Raw genomic sequence first — 15063 nt, forward strand, 5'->3', positions numbered from 1 at the left:
TTTTTGTAGCCCTAGTACTTAGCACAGTGCCTAGCACACAATAAGTGCTTAATAAATGTTTATTTATTGATCGATTGAATATTCATATTTATTGAATATTTTCATTGTGGGGGTGGGGAGTTTTCCCCAACAGGTATGGAGGGAAGTGAGAGACAGAAAATAAATTCTTCTTAATTGAAAATAAAATATTTTTGAAAGAATAAAATGCCCAAAGGGTATTTTTCCTTTTTAAAGTTTGATAGATTTAAATAATCATTTTTATGATAATAATCCTTTGGAAATGCCATGACTAGGGATTTAATGAGATTACCTATCATAACCTTTCTTCACAGAAAAATAATAAGGAAAATATATGAACAGATTAGAGATGCGAGATTAATCTTCTCTTGTCCTTCTAGATTTGGCTTGTTTCTCAACTCTCCTTTCTCTGTTCCATCAAGTCCTTTGCCGGTCATAGCAGTCAAGGGCCCTTAACAACCAAACAAGACACCTGCATTCTAGTTCTGAGTTCCTACTAATTATATGGCCTTGGCCAAATGACTTCGCTTCTTTGAATCTTAGTTTCTTCATCTGTAAAATCAGAAAAATAATACCTCCCCAGATTGTGTCACAGAGTTTCTGTGAGAATCAAATGTGGAAATGCTTTGAATTCTACAAAATTCTATAAATATAACATATTATTAATACCAAGGTCTCATTTCTCACTTCTGTATAATAGATGGGGACTTAAAACCTGAATCCTAAAATCCAAACTGTCCCTTCCTATTTCTCTCACCACTCATTCTCTCCCCCACCCCCATATTATTAGAATTATAATTCTTAAGGTTGGCTTAGAAGCCTAGTTACTCACTTTAACCCTATGACTCAGCCTTCCCTTATTCTAATGACTCTCAATGGCCCAGACTGGGTAGATGTGAACACACACACACACACACACACACACACACACACACACACACAGAAATTCTTACAAATTGTGTGAGAAACAAATAGCCCTTACTCAGTTGTTTCCTACTCCTGAATATATAGTGTTTTAGTGTTTGCTGAATTTTTGCCCAATATACACCTTCTGTGTTCTATTGATGACTACACCACTAGCCTGTCATTCTCTTTTTCCCTGCATGGGAAACCCTTTTCTCCTGGTCTGTACTTGTTGCCCCTTCCTATTCCTCTAAATCTTGTACCATTCCCTCTCAAAAAAATAAGTAATTTGGGAATAATAGGAAGCTGTAAATCTTATTTTATAAAGGGTTAGTGTTTTAGGCCAGAGTTATGTGAAGAAGGTGTTAATGGCCCCTTAGCTTGCATTGGATGTGAAAATGGAGTAATCTTATTATTGGAGTATAAGACCGAGTTGAGAAGCTCATTCTTTAGGAAGTAATACAATTTCAATAAACTCAACTAAAATAAAATAGTTGGCATTCAGCCTATGAGATTAATCTTAATGGTAGTTTTGCCCAAGTGAGCATACAACTTGTGAGATTTATTTTCTTTATTTGTTTTTATTTTTCCATTCTAAACATTGATGCCTTTTTTAAGATTACAGTTATTTCCCAATATATTCTCCTTCCCGAATACACATACACACACACCCCAAACCCTCCCTTACAACAACTAAAAATCATTAACTAAAACTAACAACAAAGCAGTTGCCTCTGAAAACATCTAGTACATTACTCACCCATAGTTCCGTACCTATCTGCCAAGAGGAAAGATTTTTATTTTATCCTCTATTCTTCCTGAATGAAGACTGTTTGTTGCAATTTATCTGAGTTCAACTGACCTTTAATATTATTTTCAATTCCATCATTGTAATCAGTGTGTATATTGTTCAACCTGTGAGATTTAAATATCATTTGAGTTCGCATAGTACATGAAATTAAAATCTAGGTTGAAATTGAGCCACAGATCTGATTGAGAATCATAGTCTTTATTCTGCAGCACAGAGCAATGCCCAAAAGGGAGGTCCCTGACTTGTGGACCACAGACAATTGGTGGGGCAATGGCATCATAGGAACAGGTCCCATGAATCCCTATGTACATCAAGCATATTCATTCAGTCATGTGTTTTTCAATGAAAGGCTATTAATAGACCAACTATTCTCACATGAGGGCATATGTTTTTTTTCAATTAAAGGAGGTCCTAATGCTTTAAAAAATTGTGAACCACTGCCTAAAAGAACTGCCCACTCCTTACAAGCAGAAAAGAAGTTGTTTTGCAAGTGGATGGAAAAGACTGATTCTTTTTAGTTTAGTGGCTCAGGAGATAGACTTAGAAAAGTCTGCCTTTCAGATCTGTGTCCCTCAATAAATATGGTCTCAAAAGTAGGTCCAAGTGCAATTGATATCCTATTTTATACAACTGATCATGTCTCTGATAAATTAAAAGTCTATACTAACCTTGTTAATAAGGAAATGACAGACATTTCAAGGGAAGATTATGAATCATACAGGAACATTGAAAAAATAAGATCAGTAAGTCAAAAGCATAAAAAGTAGAGATTTGCTTCACCTCTTTCACAAAACCCTCCCCCCCACACCATACACACATACACTCTACCAATTTCTAGTCCCCAGTGATCTCTCCCTTCTCTGAACTTACTGTGCTGCAGGAGTGTTAACTGGATGATTTAGTAACTTGGTTGCTAGGGTAACATTTTCCTTATTGGAAGGAAAACATCACAGGCTTGGACGCAGATTTCACAAAAACCAAGGAGGAAAAGATGCAGAATGAATTTTTCTTTTTTCTTTTTTTTTCTGATCTGGAAAAGAAAAATACTCAGATTAAAGAATGTAAGGGGGAAAGAAACAGTTTGATGTGTTCCTTAAGATTAAGAAACCAACTCAGTTTCAAGACATGGTCTAGTAATTAATGAGAGATGAGCACTGGCAGAAAAAAGCCAAGCCATCAACATATTGATCTCTAAGAAGGTAAAAGGAAAAAAACACCACGTTTTTTAATGGTCAGGCCATAAATGATGTGCCAAAAGAACATGGACAGATGAAAAGCCTATTGATTTTTAAAACCTGCAAATATCGTTAAGTTAGAGAAAGTAAAAACTTTTCTGTAGGTACAAAGGAAAGCAAAAGTTAGACGGTTTCTGCCAATAGTTGAATAAAGTAGGTGAAAGTATGATTAGCAGTTTATTGCTGTTAATCTTTATCTCTTTTGAATGAATGAATGAATGGATGAAAAAGCAATAAGTGCTTACTAAGTGCGAACCACTGGGCTAAGTACTAGGGATATGTGTGTGTGTGTGTGTATGTATATGTATATACACATATACACGCATAGGAAGGAATAAGATGATACACAAGTGTGGCAGCAGGGTAGATGGCAAGACTGTAGCCTGAGTGGATGATGGGATGATATATAAAGCATAATCTAGTCTGGTGGTCTGGGGCTGGTTAAGTAACCGATTAAGACAGTTCATATAATACATAATGTATCTTGATAAATTTGCAAGACAAAAATAATTAGTGCTAACAGATGGCTATTGTAATTAGTGAATAGTCATATCATTATAGAAAATCGTATTTGGATATGAAACAGGTAGGAGGAACTCTGACCAGTGCCTAGCTCCATCCCATCAGTCAACAAGCATTTATTAAGCACTTTCTATATTCCAGGCACCACAATAATTACTGATGATAAAAAGAAGACCAGTCAAGATCTTGGACATATGACTCAGGCATTCTTTATTGTTCTACTCCTTCAGCTCTTACCCTATTTGAACCTAAAAATTATTTGCCCTAGAATAACATTTAGGGGGATATATAGATATAGTTCTAGCCTGGTACTCCTGGTACTCTCTGAGAGCAGACCAGCCAGCCTCATGGTCCCAATCTCCTATTCCCTTCCAGGAAAGACTCAAAGTCTCCCTTGGAGAAAGGTGGAAAGAATGGGCAGAAGAGACTCTAGAGTAATCTATTTCTACCTTCCTGTAGAAATCCATGTCCACACACCTAACCTACATGGGCACACACACACTACACTATCTATATAGAAGTGTTATTTATTCAGTCTCTTTTAGACTCCCCCTCCCCCACCTATCTGCCATGGCCCTTCCTTTGCCTTTCCCCATATTGCTCATTAATCTGCCTGCACTTGTCATAACTTAATATATCCAGTTTAATTAAATTAGAAGGTTCATTGGAAAAAAAAACAGAAACATGACTTGAGGGAAACAAAGACCACACTCCATTCAATTCTAGATTTAATCTCCCCACCCCACCCCAGGGCAGGACAAGCCCCATTTGAGTTGGAGTTGATTTCCCCCAGCCAAAGCCTTCCTAGTCAGTATCTGGGTCATAGGAACATAGGAATCTAAATCTGGTTATAAAATTCACAGTTTCTGGACACAATATGGGACAGCCTAACTCACAATATGTGTGCTATCCTGACCTCCAAAGGGCCCCTTTCACTCTCACTGAGATCCTTCTGCTGTTTTCTGCAGTGCCAATAATTTGAAATCTCTTCAGTCTCACCTTGACCTATTCAGAACAGTTGTTGCTGCTTCTTGGGCAATTATCTGCCCTTGAAGCCCCATCTTCTTTAGGGAAGTTCTATGTTTAAAGGTTCCTGAGACCAGGATCTCAGAGTCCAGTAGTAGTCCGATATGCTTACTTAGCCTTTGTCACCATATTTTCACCTTCTAAAGTTCACGCCGGTGTTGTTTTCTCCATCATCTATTGGGCTCACAGGTTTCCCCCACCCCCCAACTCCTTAAGATGAAGAGGGTGCTCAAAAAGGTAGTCAGAACAAAAATATGCCGGTATAGGAGCTAAAATCACACCATCCCCTATTACAAATAAATAATGTTCTTCCTCTCAGATAACCAAGGCTGAGAAGGGCCCATCTGTTTGTCCTACAAGTAACATCTGTAGGACTAGACACAGTGTCTAGGTGAAAATAAAAATGAGAAACTGCTAGGAGGCTATTCTCCCTTTCTAAACGTATTAAGTGACAACAAATATCACAGACATTTACAGTGTAATTTACTAGAATAGGCTGTGTGGCAAAAAGATACCCAAAAGGTCGTTGCTGTTTTTTTTCTGAAAACCTTGCAATTTGTAAGTTGCCATGCAATATTGCTGGATTCTGCTTTAGCTCTTTTCACCTCAACTGAGCAACATGAGTGGCTGTGGGACTTGGACAAGGGAGAGCAGTCCTGGTGAGGTTCTCCATTTGGCCCCACGCTTTGTCTTCTTTTCTTTGGCTCAGGAGTATTTCTGGATTTTGTTTTAGTTACAGAGTTGCTTTGTTTTGAAATATCGATTGCTGCTGGGTTGCACCAGTTCCTTCGGACCTGCCCCTGGTTGCTATGCACCCTTGGACTTTTCATCTCCTTGCTGTGTTTACAACTGAAGAAATACATTTTCTGATGAGCCCCTGGAATGGAACAGGAGTCCAAAGAAGACCAGCGTCAAACAAACAAACAAAAACACGACGTATATGTGGTCTAGAGCCAGCGAGGCAAAGGGCTTGGTGGGATTTCCTTTCACTATGCCCAGAATGATCCCTTGTGCCTTGCTTCTCAGTCTACTCCCTGAAAAACAGAACCTGATTTTTTAATGTGTAATATCAAATATAATATTCTCCTCTACGGGTATCATGTCTTTAAACTCCAGGCATGAGCAAGTCCATCAGGTGTGAAATAAGAATCGAGAATTTTGTTTTTTAAACTTTTGGTAGGAAATGTATTAGGGCAGCTTATTGGTACAGTGGATAGATCACTGGGCCTGGAGTCAGGAAGACCGGAATTCAAATTTGACTTCAAATATTCACTAGCTGTGTGACCCTGGACAAGTCACTTAACCCTATTTGCCTCTGTTTCCTCATCTATGGAGGAGGAAATGGCAAACCACTGCAGTATCTTTGCCAAGAATACTCCAAATGAGATCACAAAAAGTGAGACAAGACTGAACAACAACAACAAGGAAATATATTGATATACATTTATTTCTGTTTCCATTTTTCTATTATTGCTATGTGAGTGTCTGCTCTTTCATAGGATTGCTAATAATATAAGCATTGTTTTGTTTTATTAAGGGTGTGTATCTTTCTTTGCTTTTCTCTGTGACACAGAACATGCCCATTTAGACAGAGTAATTAGGACCTGGGGTGTTCTGTTGTTTGGATTTTTTTGGTTATTCAATCAATAAGCATATCTGCTGTGCCTTTGGTACTGTATTGGGCCCTGTGGGAGATACCGAAGAACCACAAAAATACAATCCTTTATCTCAAGGAGCTTATAATCTAATCCATCAGTCCATATAAATCATACTTTTTTTTCTTCTCAAATTTGACTTGTAGAAAATCTGAATTATAGCCATTATAGATAGTCATGCATATCATTAGAAGTTCAAGAAGAAAAGGATAACAGAAGTAATGAATAAGAGAAGAGTGATGCCAACTATTTATAAAAAAGCCTTATTTTTCTTGAACTTAACAAACGCCAACTAAAATGAGCATTTCCATACATATAGTAGAACAGAAAAAAATGGTTTATACATATGTATGCAAGGAAGATTTTGTTATCCTTTTTAGAGTTTAGTTTCTCAGGATCCATGACCATGGCAATGTCTAGTTTCCAGGTGCTAAGATAATAGGTCCCAGAATAACCCCAGGGATCCTAGATAGTAATTCCTAGAATCGTAGTGATAGACAGTCCTACTGAGACTGCAATGTGAGATAAGGGGTGACATAATACTTGCGTAGAATGACGATATTACTAAAGTTAACCTGTGAACTTAATGTTGGCAAGATGCCTTCTTTGTCTGTTGCCCTATAAAGCAAGTGGGCACTGATCAGTGAGTAGGGAATCCATGGGGAACCCATAGGGGAATCTGTGTGTGCCTTGACTAGCCCCCATCAAGACTTGAGAGGATTTAAGAGAGTGCACAAGCTGTGCCTGTCTCGATTGACCCCATTGAGACTTAGGGGTAGTTGCCCTCCCTGCAAAAAGGGTGATTAGGGAATGTGTAGGTGTCATTTTTCTCATTATCAGCAACCTTGTCAGAAGACTAGACTAGAATAAAGCAAGATTATTAACCCCTCCAAAGGTATCAGATCAAGAGTGAACCTGTAAGAGGCTGGAGTCCAAAAACTCCAGGGCCTCATGTGTGTTATCTGTGAAACAACATAAAACTGTAAAACTCTATTATGCATAGATCACTTTTCTTTGAAATGTATAATGAACTCAAAAGGTAACTTTCAAAGTTGCTCTATTTGTCTGTGATATCTTCTTTCTATTCTCTTCGAAAAAGATAATTTTATTTTTATTTTACTTATAAAGAAATATTTTACTTTTTTACTTAGAATTTTAGTTAATTTTACTTTTTTTAATTAAAAGAAATATAAGAGAAATTTACAATAAAAATGTATATATTTTAGTATAGTAGATGTGTGTGTGTGTGTGTGTGTGTGTGTGTGTGTGTACATACACATTCAGGAGATCAGATTCCTAGAATGCACAAATGTTTTAGGAAAAACTGAGGAGGCTGTTCATGAAAATATCTGGGAAAGAGAAAGACAGTAGGAGGAGAGATGTTTAGTTCAAAAGTGGCAGAGACATTCTCTATTCTAAGGAACATGTGGGGCAAATTGTTTCCTCCCTAGTATTTTGTATTAATATTTAGTATTTCTAAATACTGTGACAACCACTGGTTTTGAAAACCCAGCTGTTGGTGTTATCTTCAATGCTGTGTACTGAATTCATTTTGGGCAAGATGGCCCGCCCCTCAGATATGCTTCAGCTCCCTGTGGCTCAGAGCAGAGCAGAAGGCACTGCTGATATTCAAGCAGGAAGTAATTTTTTTGCTTCTTTAGTCAGAAAATGACTGGCTCAGATGGTGACCCTGTCTGTGATGACTGGCTCCCTTCCCCAGTGAGTGCTCTGTTCACTCCCCCTTCTATGTTTTAGTTGGTCCCCCTTTAGACATAAAACTATTTAGCGTATTCTTCTGGTCGTGTGATCATTTGGGGACTACCGTAAGTGGGATGGGAAGGTAGAGCTGGTTGTAAATAAATGCAATAAGATTCACCTAGTGCTCGGTTCCAGGAGTAGCTCCTGAGACTAAAACACTTTGCAGAATAATGAGCAGACCCAGAAAATTCTAGGGTGAAAAGTCAGCAGCCACTATGATCTGAGCCAGCCAGAAGGAGAAACAGGAGAAAAAGATATCTAGAGGCCAAGGAGAGTGTTTGTAATTGAACTCAGATTCACCACAAAACAAAATACTCGATGGATATTCTTGCATTGGAGGTCTCCTTGTAAGTTAAGTGGTTTAGAGATCTGGATCCTCAGGGTTTGCTGGGACTACTCTGGTGCTCTTGGTGCACCGATCCCCTGATGGGACTGCTCCCCAGATGATAAACCCAATAAGCCAGAAGACATCCACTGTAGGAAGGACAACAGAGAGTTGAAGTGAAATGAAAAAATGCATAATAACAAATAGCACCATATCCCGATGTTTTAAATATCAACCTACTAAGAGAGGGTAACATTAATTATGTTTGTGGGTTTTCTGTTAATAAGGGCTTGTGAATCTTGAGTATGTTGAGAATTCCTTTTGTGTGTAGGAAATAAATAGATTTCCTATATCTGATTCATATAATACATTGAGTACTTTTCTACTACTTCCTTTGGCAATACCTTAGAAATGAGCCAAACTTAAACTTTAGGTATTTTTTCCTAGGATGCCAGAGTGAGGGTTTAATGAGCAAAAGAGTGAGAAACGTAGACTAATCCTTCTCAACAGACTGCCAAAGGGATCCATGACACACACACACACACACCCACAAAATATTAAGAACCTCTGCCCTAGGTTAAAAAGAAATCAAACAAACTCAGAAAAGCTCCAAAAAAATATGGAGCTCTCCAAAAAGGACTTTACAGTTAGATTTGATTATTCCAGGCTTCTAAGCCATCAGGAAAACTTGATCCTGTAGACCTGAAGTCCATTAGGATCTCAGACAAGCTGCCTGGACTCATACCACAATAAGGCAAGGTGTCTAAATATGTTAAAAAGCAAAATTAAAAATAATTAACACGGGTGAGCATTCACAGTGTGCTCTAGGAGAATTGCTAGGCAACAATATTCTAAGGATATATCATCCAAGCTTATATCATCTTTGTATCAGGAGGGCAGAGTTTATAATCTCAAAGAGGATCATAAACATGTCTGAAAGGTTCGGAACCGCCGGATATAAGAAACTCTCAAAGTAGAAGGCAGAAGAATCAAAACATTTATTTAGGCTCCACAGTAACCAACCCATGAACCAGAAGCCCCATTTTGATATGTTGATCAAAAGCTTCCAGGCCCAATAAGTACGCCTTGCAAGAGTAACCAGGAGGCTACAGAGAAGCATGATTGCGTAAAGCAAAATCATGCTTCCCCCTCGATGGTAATAAGATTACCCACTGGCCTGAAGTCTTTGTTCAGCTTCCTCCCGTAGATCAGCTCTGCTACTGGCAGCTCCTGCCTCAGCTGTGTCTGTGTCTGTAACTGAAGCTGCAACTGTAACTGACGATGTAACTGTCGCTGTAACTGACGATGTAACTGTCGCTGGCTCCAACCGGAAAAGGAAAAGAGAGCTCTTCAAGCTGTCCTCTCCCCTCTTATAGGGTTTTTGACATCATCAAGCTCCGCCTGAATGACCAGGGCTGATTGGTTCTTGAGTTGGCCCCTCCCCCTAGCATAGCCGTTAACACCTCCCCTCAGCCAGCCCCATGACTCATCACACAGGAAGTTGTCTGCTTCCTGGAATGCTCTTCCGGGGCAGGAAGCCCAAAGCCCCGGAAGAGCAAGCCACAGTGTCCAGAGGCTCAATGAGGTAAGCTGAGTCATTCAAAGAAAACAAAGGCCATTCTGGTTACACTCCACCCCTTGTTATAGGATACATAATCTAATCAGCCATGTATCCTAGAACATACATTGTGATCCAATTACAAAGGAAACTAAAACATATCATTCACAATAAAGCAAAACATATCATTCAGTGACATTCCCAAACATTGGTTAACGATTCAAATGCGATCCACCCCTAGGTCCCAGCAAGATAATCTCTTCAATCAATCATCCCCAAAATAATTATTAATAATTCAAATGTCCACCCCTAAATCCTTGTATCCATTACATAGGATCAATAATATCATAACAATAAAACAACACAGCAAGGATAACACAAAATAAGTAAACAGAACACTATCATCATTTCCACCCCCCTTGAACGATTGGGGCTCAAAATCTTGGGGTGAGGGGTGAAGGTCTCATTTTCCATAGCTTCTTCATGCTGAAATTGGATGTAGAGATGGCCCTGCCCCCAAAAAGTCCCATTCCAGAGGTCATTTCTTTAACGAGCTGGCAGGAATTCCAAGAATGCTACATGCTTAGGCAGTCACCGGAAAGTGCAGGGTGCTTAAGCCTGAAGGAAACAAAACTAGCAACAAGGTTAGCCAAAACAAAGGACAAAAAGAATAGACAAGTATGGACTATAATTCTTCAAATAAAATCATCTCAAGTTTGGTTGAGATTTCAGTTATGCAAAGATCCAACATCAGAGCCAAACTCAGGTGGGAAATGTTTCTTTTCAAAAGGAACATAATGAGGAAGCCAAGAGGATCCCACCCTAGATATAGACTAAGATTGTCCTCCCAGCCTTTCCCCAGATGTACAAGTTTTCATCCGTTGATCACACAAGGTCACCTTCAGTCTGAGTGGCTTGTGGGCTTGCAGGAGCAGTTCTTATTTCCCTATTTCTCGTGTTATCAAGTCCTCTATACATTCTGTATAATTCATTGGTTGGAATTCCATCTATCATTTCAAAACCTACTCCTGCTCTCAATAAAGCAGTAAACATTTCTTTCCTTGTTACTCTCCTTTGGCGCCAAGTTTGCTGGTTATTCACCCTTCTCTCTCGAGGAGATCTATCCCCTCCCCAGTCACCTAAGTCATGTAACTGTAAAATCTTATTTATCACTGTTGTAAGACGGCTCCCTACTTCTCCAAGTAATAAATTCAAAATTAGTTGTTTATAAGCAGGGGGAGCTGTCCTAATTATTAAATTCCTATGAGGCAGTTCCATTGAATCATTGTAATATTTGTCTGCAGTTCCTGTCATAATGGCAGTCTTCATTACCTCCTCCTTTAGTCTCATGATACAGTCTCTAAGTGAATACCAGGGTCTGTGCTCAGTGGGCCACATAGAATCAGTAGCATATCTCTTATTGCATCCCACAGCGGCTAATGCCAACAGAGTAGTCCTGCTATCACCATCTCCTTGCTGATGATGTTCCCTAAAAGCTTGTTGAACTAGAGGATCATGGCTGATACCTATGAATCTCATGCAGTCTGTCCCATCTACTGATATTCCACCGGCCCCTTGATCACTGAGTCTTACCATCCAAGATATCAATGGTTCTCCTATTCTTTGGCTGAATCTACTCAAAATATCTGTGACCTCTTGCGGTGAGAAATCTTCCTGAATTTCCCTTGTAACTGAATCTTCACCTCGGGTTTCTGTCTTCCTCCTTTGTATGGGTCGAGCCCTTGTCTGATCATTTAACCATCTCCTATTCTCTGTGTGAGGCACATCCTGAACCCCAGTAGTGTTTTGTGCCTCAGCCCCTAACATTGTCTCATTCTCTCCCCCACTCACTTCCTCTGCCACCATGGCTAGGACGAAGCAGGCAGTCAGGCTCTTTCTGGGCTGGGTTGAAATGCACTCTGGGCTTTTTTGGTCTCCTGTTGCTCTTAGCCACATTAATAGAAAAGTTCTCATTTGAGTCAGTTTGGTCTCCTGCTATCTGAGATTCCTCTTCTTCCTGTGGGGTAGGAGTGCCCCCATGTCTTTCACTTAATCTCAATCTTTCGTATACTAGCCGGTAGGCTGATAACACTATCCAGCTTTGCCTAGATAGTGATGCCCCTGACTGAATCCCAACTTCTCGTAAACACTTTTCCAAATCCCTAGGATCTCCTCTCCGTAGCCTTGGTTCCCAGTTTTCACAGGGTCCAGCTTTTTTAGCCAATTCTTTTGCTAGGGAGGAATAAAATGGATCCTCCCATCCTGGGATATTCATCTCTTCCTCTGAAATTGTTCTGCTTCTAAATAGAGATCTTATACCTAGCGATCCTGTTCGTGACGCCAAATGTATCAGGAGGGCAGAGTTTATAATCTCAAAGAGGATCATAAACATGTCTGAAAGGTTCGGAACCGCCGGATATAAGAAACTCTCAAAGTAGAAGGCAGAAGAATCAAAACATTTATTTAGGCTCCACAGTAACCAACCCATGAACCAGAAGCCCCATTTTGATATGTTGATCAAAAGCTTCCAGGCCCAATAAGTACGCCTTGCAAGAGTAACCAGGAGGCTACAGAGAAGCATGATTGCGTAAAGCAAAATCATGCTTCCCCCTCGATGGTAATAAGATTACCCACTGGCCTGAAGTCTTTGTTCAGCTTCCTCCCGTAGATCAGCTCTGCTACTGGCAGCTCCTGCCTCAGCTGTGTCTGTGTCTGTAACTGAAGCTGCAACTGTAACTGACGATGTAACTGTCGCTGTAACTGACGATGTAACTGTCGCTGGCTCCAACCGGAAAAGGAAAAGAGAGCTCTTCAAGCTGTCCTCTCCCCTCTTATAGGGTTTTTGACATCATCAAGCTCCGCCTGAATGACCAGGGCTGATTGGTTCTTGAGTTGGCCCCTCCCCCTAGCATAGCCGTTAACACCTCCCCTCAGCCAGCCCCATGACTCATCACACAGGAAGTTGTCTGCTTCCTGGAATGCTCTTCCGGGGCAGGAAGCCCAAAGCCCCGGAAGAGCAAGCCACAGTGTCCAGAGGCTCAATGAGGTAAGCTGAGTCATTCAAAGAAAACAAAGGCCATTCTGGTTACAATCTTCCATACTCATAATGGACACAGTAATGCGATAGACAAAAGTACATAAGCATTCAACCATACAAACTACCTTAAAGAAAAGTTATGTAAAAGAAACCAGTCTAACTTGTAAAAGTCAAACTTGTAAAACAAACATACCAGAAACTACCTAGTGATAATCTAAAACAAGAGAAGAAAAAAATACTCATTTTTCTCTGGTGGATCCCTGGAATACTTGAGCATTTAAGGAGTCCCACCTATAGAAACTCTACAATAAGTACCTGAAAATATATAGGCTATCCAAATATGTACTAGATGAGCCCTAACATATAGAGGCCCCTTCCAGAGTAACTTCTGTCAACTTGGTACTTACAGGTTAAAAGATGGACTCAAGTAAGACAACTACTCTCATAGGTTTAAGGGTAGTCCAGAGGTCTACGATCCTAATATTTACTATAACTCATTGGTTCCCACCAGTGAACTTACTTATAATAGTCAGCTAGTAGATACAATTAGCTCAAAGCAAGGTTTTCTACTGAGATGGCATAGTAAGAACAAAACCATAAAATATTACACCTGGGGTACAATCTTCCACAAATACACATAGTATTAGTGGAAAAGTGGGCTTAGAGTTGTTTTGCAAATAACACACAAAAGCCACTGGAGTTTTTGGACTACCACCTTTAACAGGTTCATTCTTGATCTGGTCAGATAGGAAGGACAGGAAGATAGCTTTGGAAAGGTTACTAATCTTACTTTATTCTAGTCTAGTCTTCTCAGAAGGGTTGCTGATAATGGGAGCACCAACTCCTACAGCATTCCCTAATCACCCTTCTCACAGGGGCAGGAGAGAAGCGGGATGGGGCAACTACTCCTACATACTCCTACATGAGGTCAACGGAGATAGACACAATTTGTGCACTTCCCCAAATCCCCTCAAGCCTTGATGGGGGCTGTTCAAGATACACACAGATTCCCCTATGGATTCCCCACTTACTGACCAGTGCCCACTTGCTTTATAGGGCAACAGACAAAGAAGGCATCTTGCCAACATTAAGCTCATAGGTTAACTTTAACAATATTGTCATTCTGCATAAGCATTATGTCACCCCTTATCTCACAGTGCAGTCTCAGGAGGACTGTCTATCACTATGATTATAGGAATTACTATCTAGGATCCTTGGGGCTATTCTGGGAGTTATTATCTAACACCTGGAAACAAGACATCACCACGGCCATGGATCCTGAGAAACTAAACTCTGAAAGGATAACAAAATCTTTCCTATTTACAGAGTACACTGGTAGTGAGACACACTCAGGGAACATGTGTCCAAGGCAACTCATTTCTCCCATACTGCAAAACCCTAATGTTCTTTCTCTTCCTATGTGATTGTCCCTCTGCCTCATCCTGAGCACAGGGTCTCTGATTTCTATAGATCACTTAGATGGTTTCCCTAGGCTTCCTGCACTTTTTAGCTCAGTTCTAGACTGCAAAGGCTAGTTTTCTCCTGAATCCACAACTGACTGATTTCTGTAGTACCAGAGGTAATGTTCCTTGAAGCTGCTTCCTATAACTGTACCTGTGTATCTTTAGAGGACGTATCTTATTTTTGTAAAGGCTGTCTGGCACATGGCCTATCCTTGACTAGCCAATAGCCATCTGTTCTTTAATTCCATCAAACAGAACTTCACACTTCATAAAGGAGTACTAGGGAACCTTCACATTTCTAACACATTAACACCTCCTTACTTCTTACCAATTGGTGACTACATAAAATGAGCTAATGAGAAACCAATTCCTCCCACCCCCACCCCCATTACATATATTTATGCAGGAGAAAACGGCAGCACATTAAAGTTTGGTTCAAAATCTAATCATTTTTTAGCAAAGGAAGCTCAACTGTTTGGCTCTATACTTTTGTATGTGAATTAGGCTAAGGGTGTTTGTTGTTAAACTTTAATATGTCAACATAGAAAGTCTGGGGGAGCCACGAAAGCCAATTGGCTAAAGTGTTGGAGGCAAGAGAAAGGGATCTCCAAATATTCGAGGGGTAAGGAAGTGTTGAATTTCTGACATATATGAATTCCTTGGGTCCAGAATTTTGCTAATTAGCTGTTAATGCCTATATGCAAACTGAGAAAAGCAAATGACAAACTAGCTAGAAAATGGATTGTATTCAA

This window comes from Trichosurus vulpecula, chromosome 7 (genome assembly GCF_011100635.1).
Source record: "Trichosurus vulpecula isolate mTriVul1 chromosome 7, mTriVul1.pri, whole genome shotgun sequence".
Taxonomy (NCBI): domain Eukaryota; kingdom Metazoa; phylum Chordata; class Mammalia; order Diprotodontia; family Phalangeridae; genus Trichosurus; species Trichosurus vulpecula.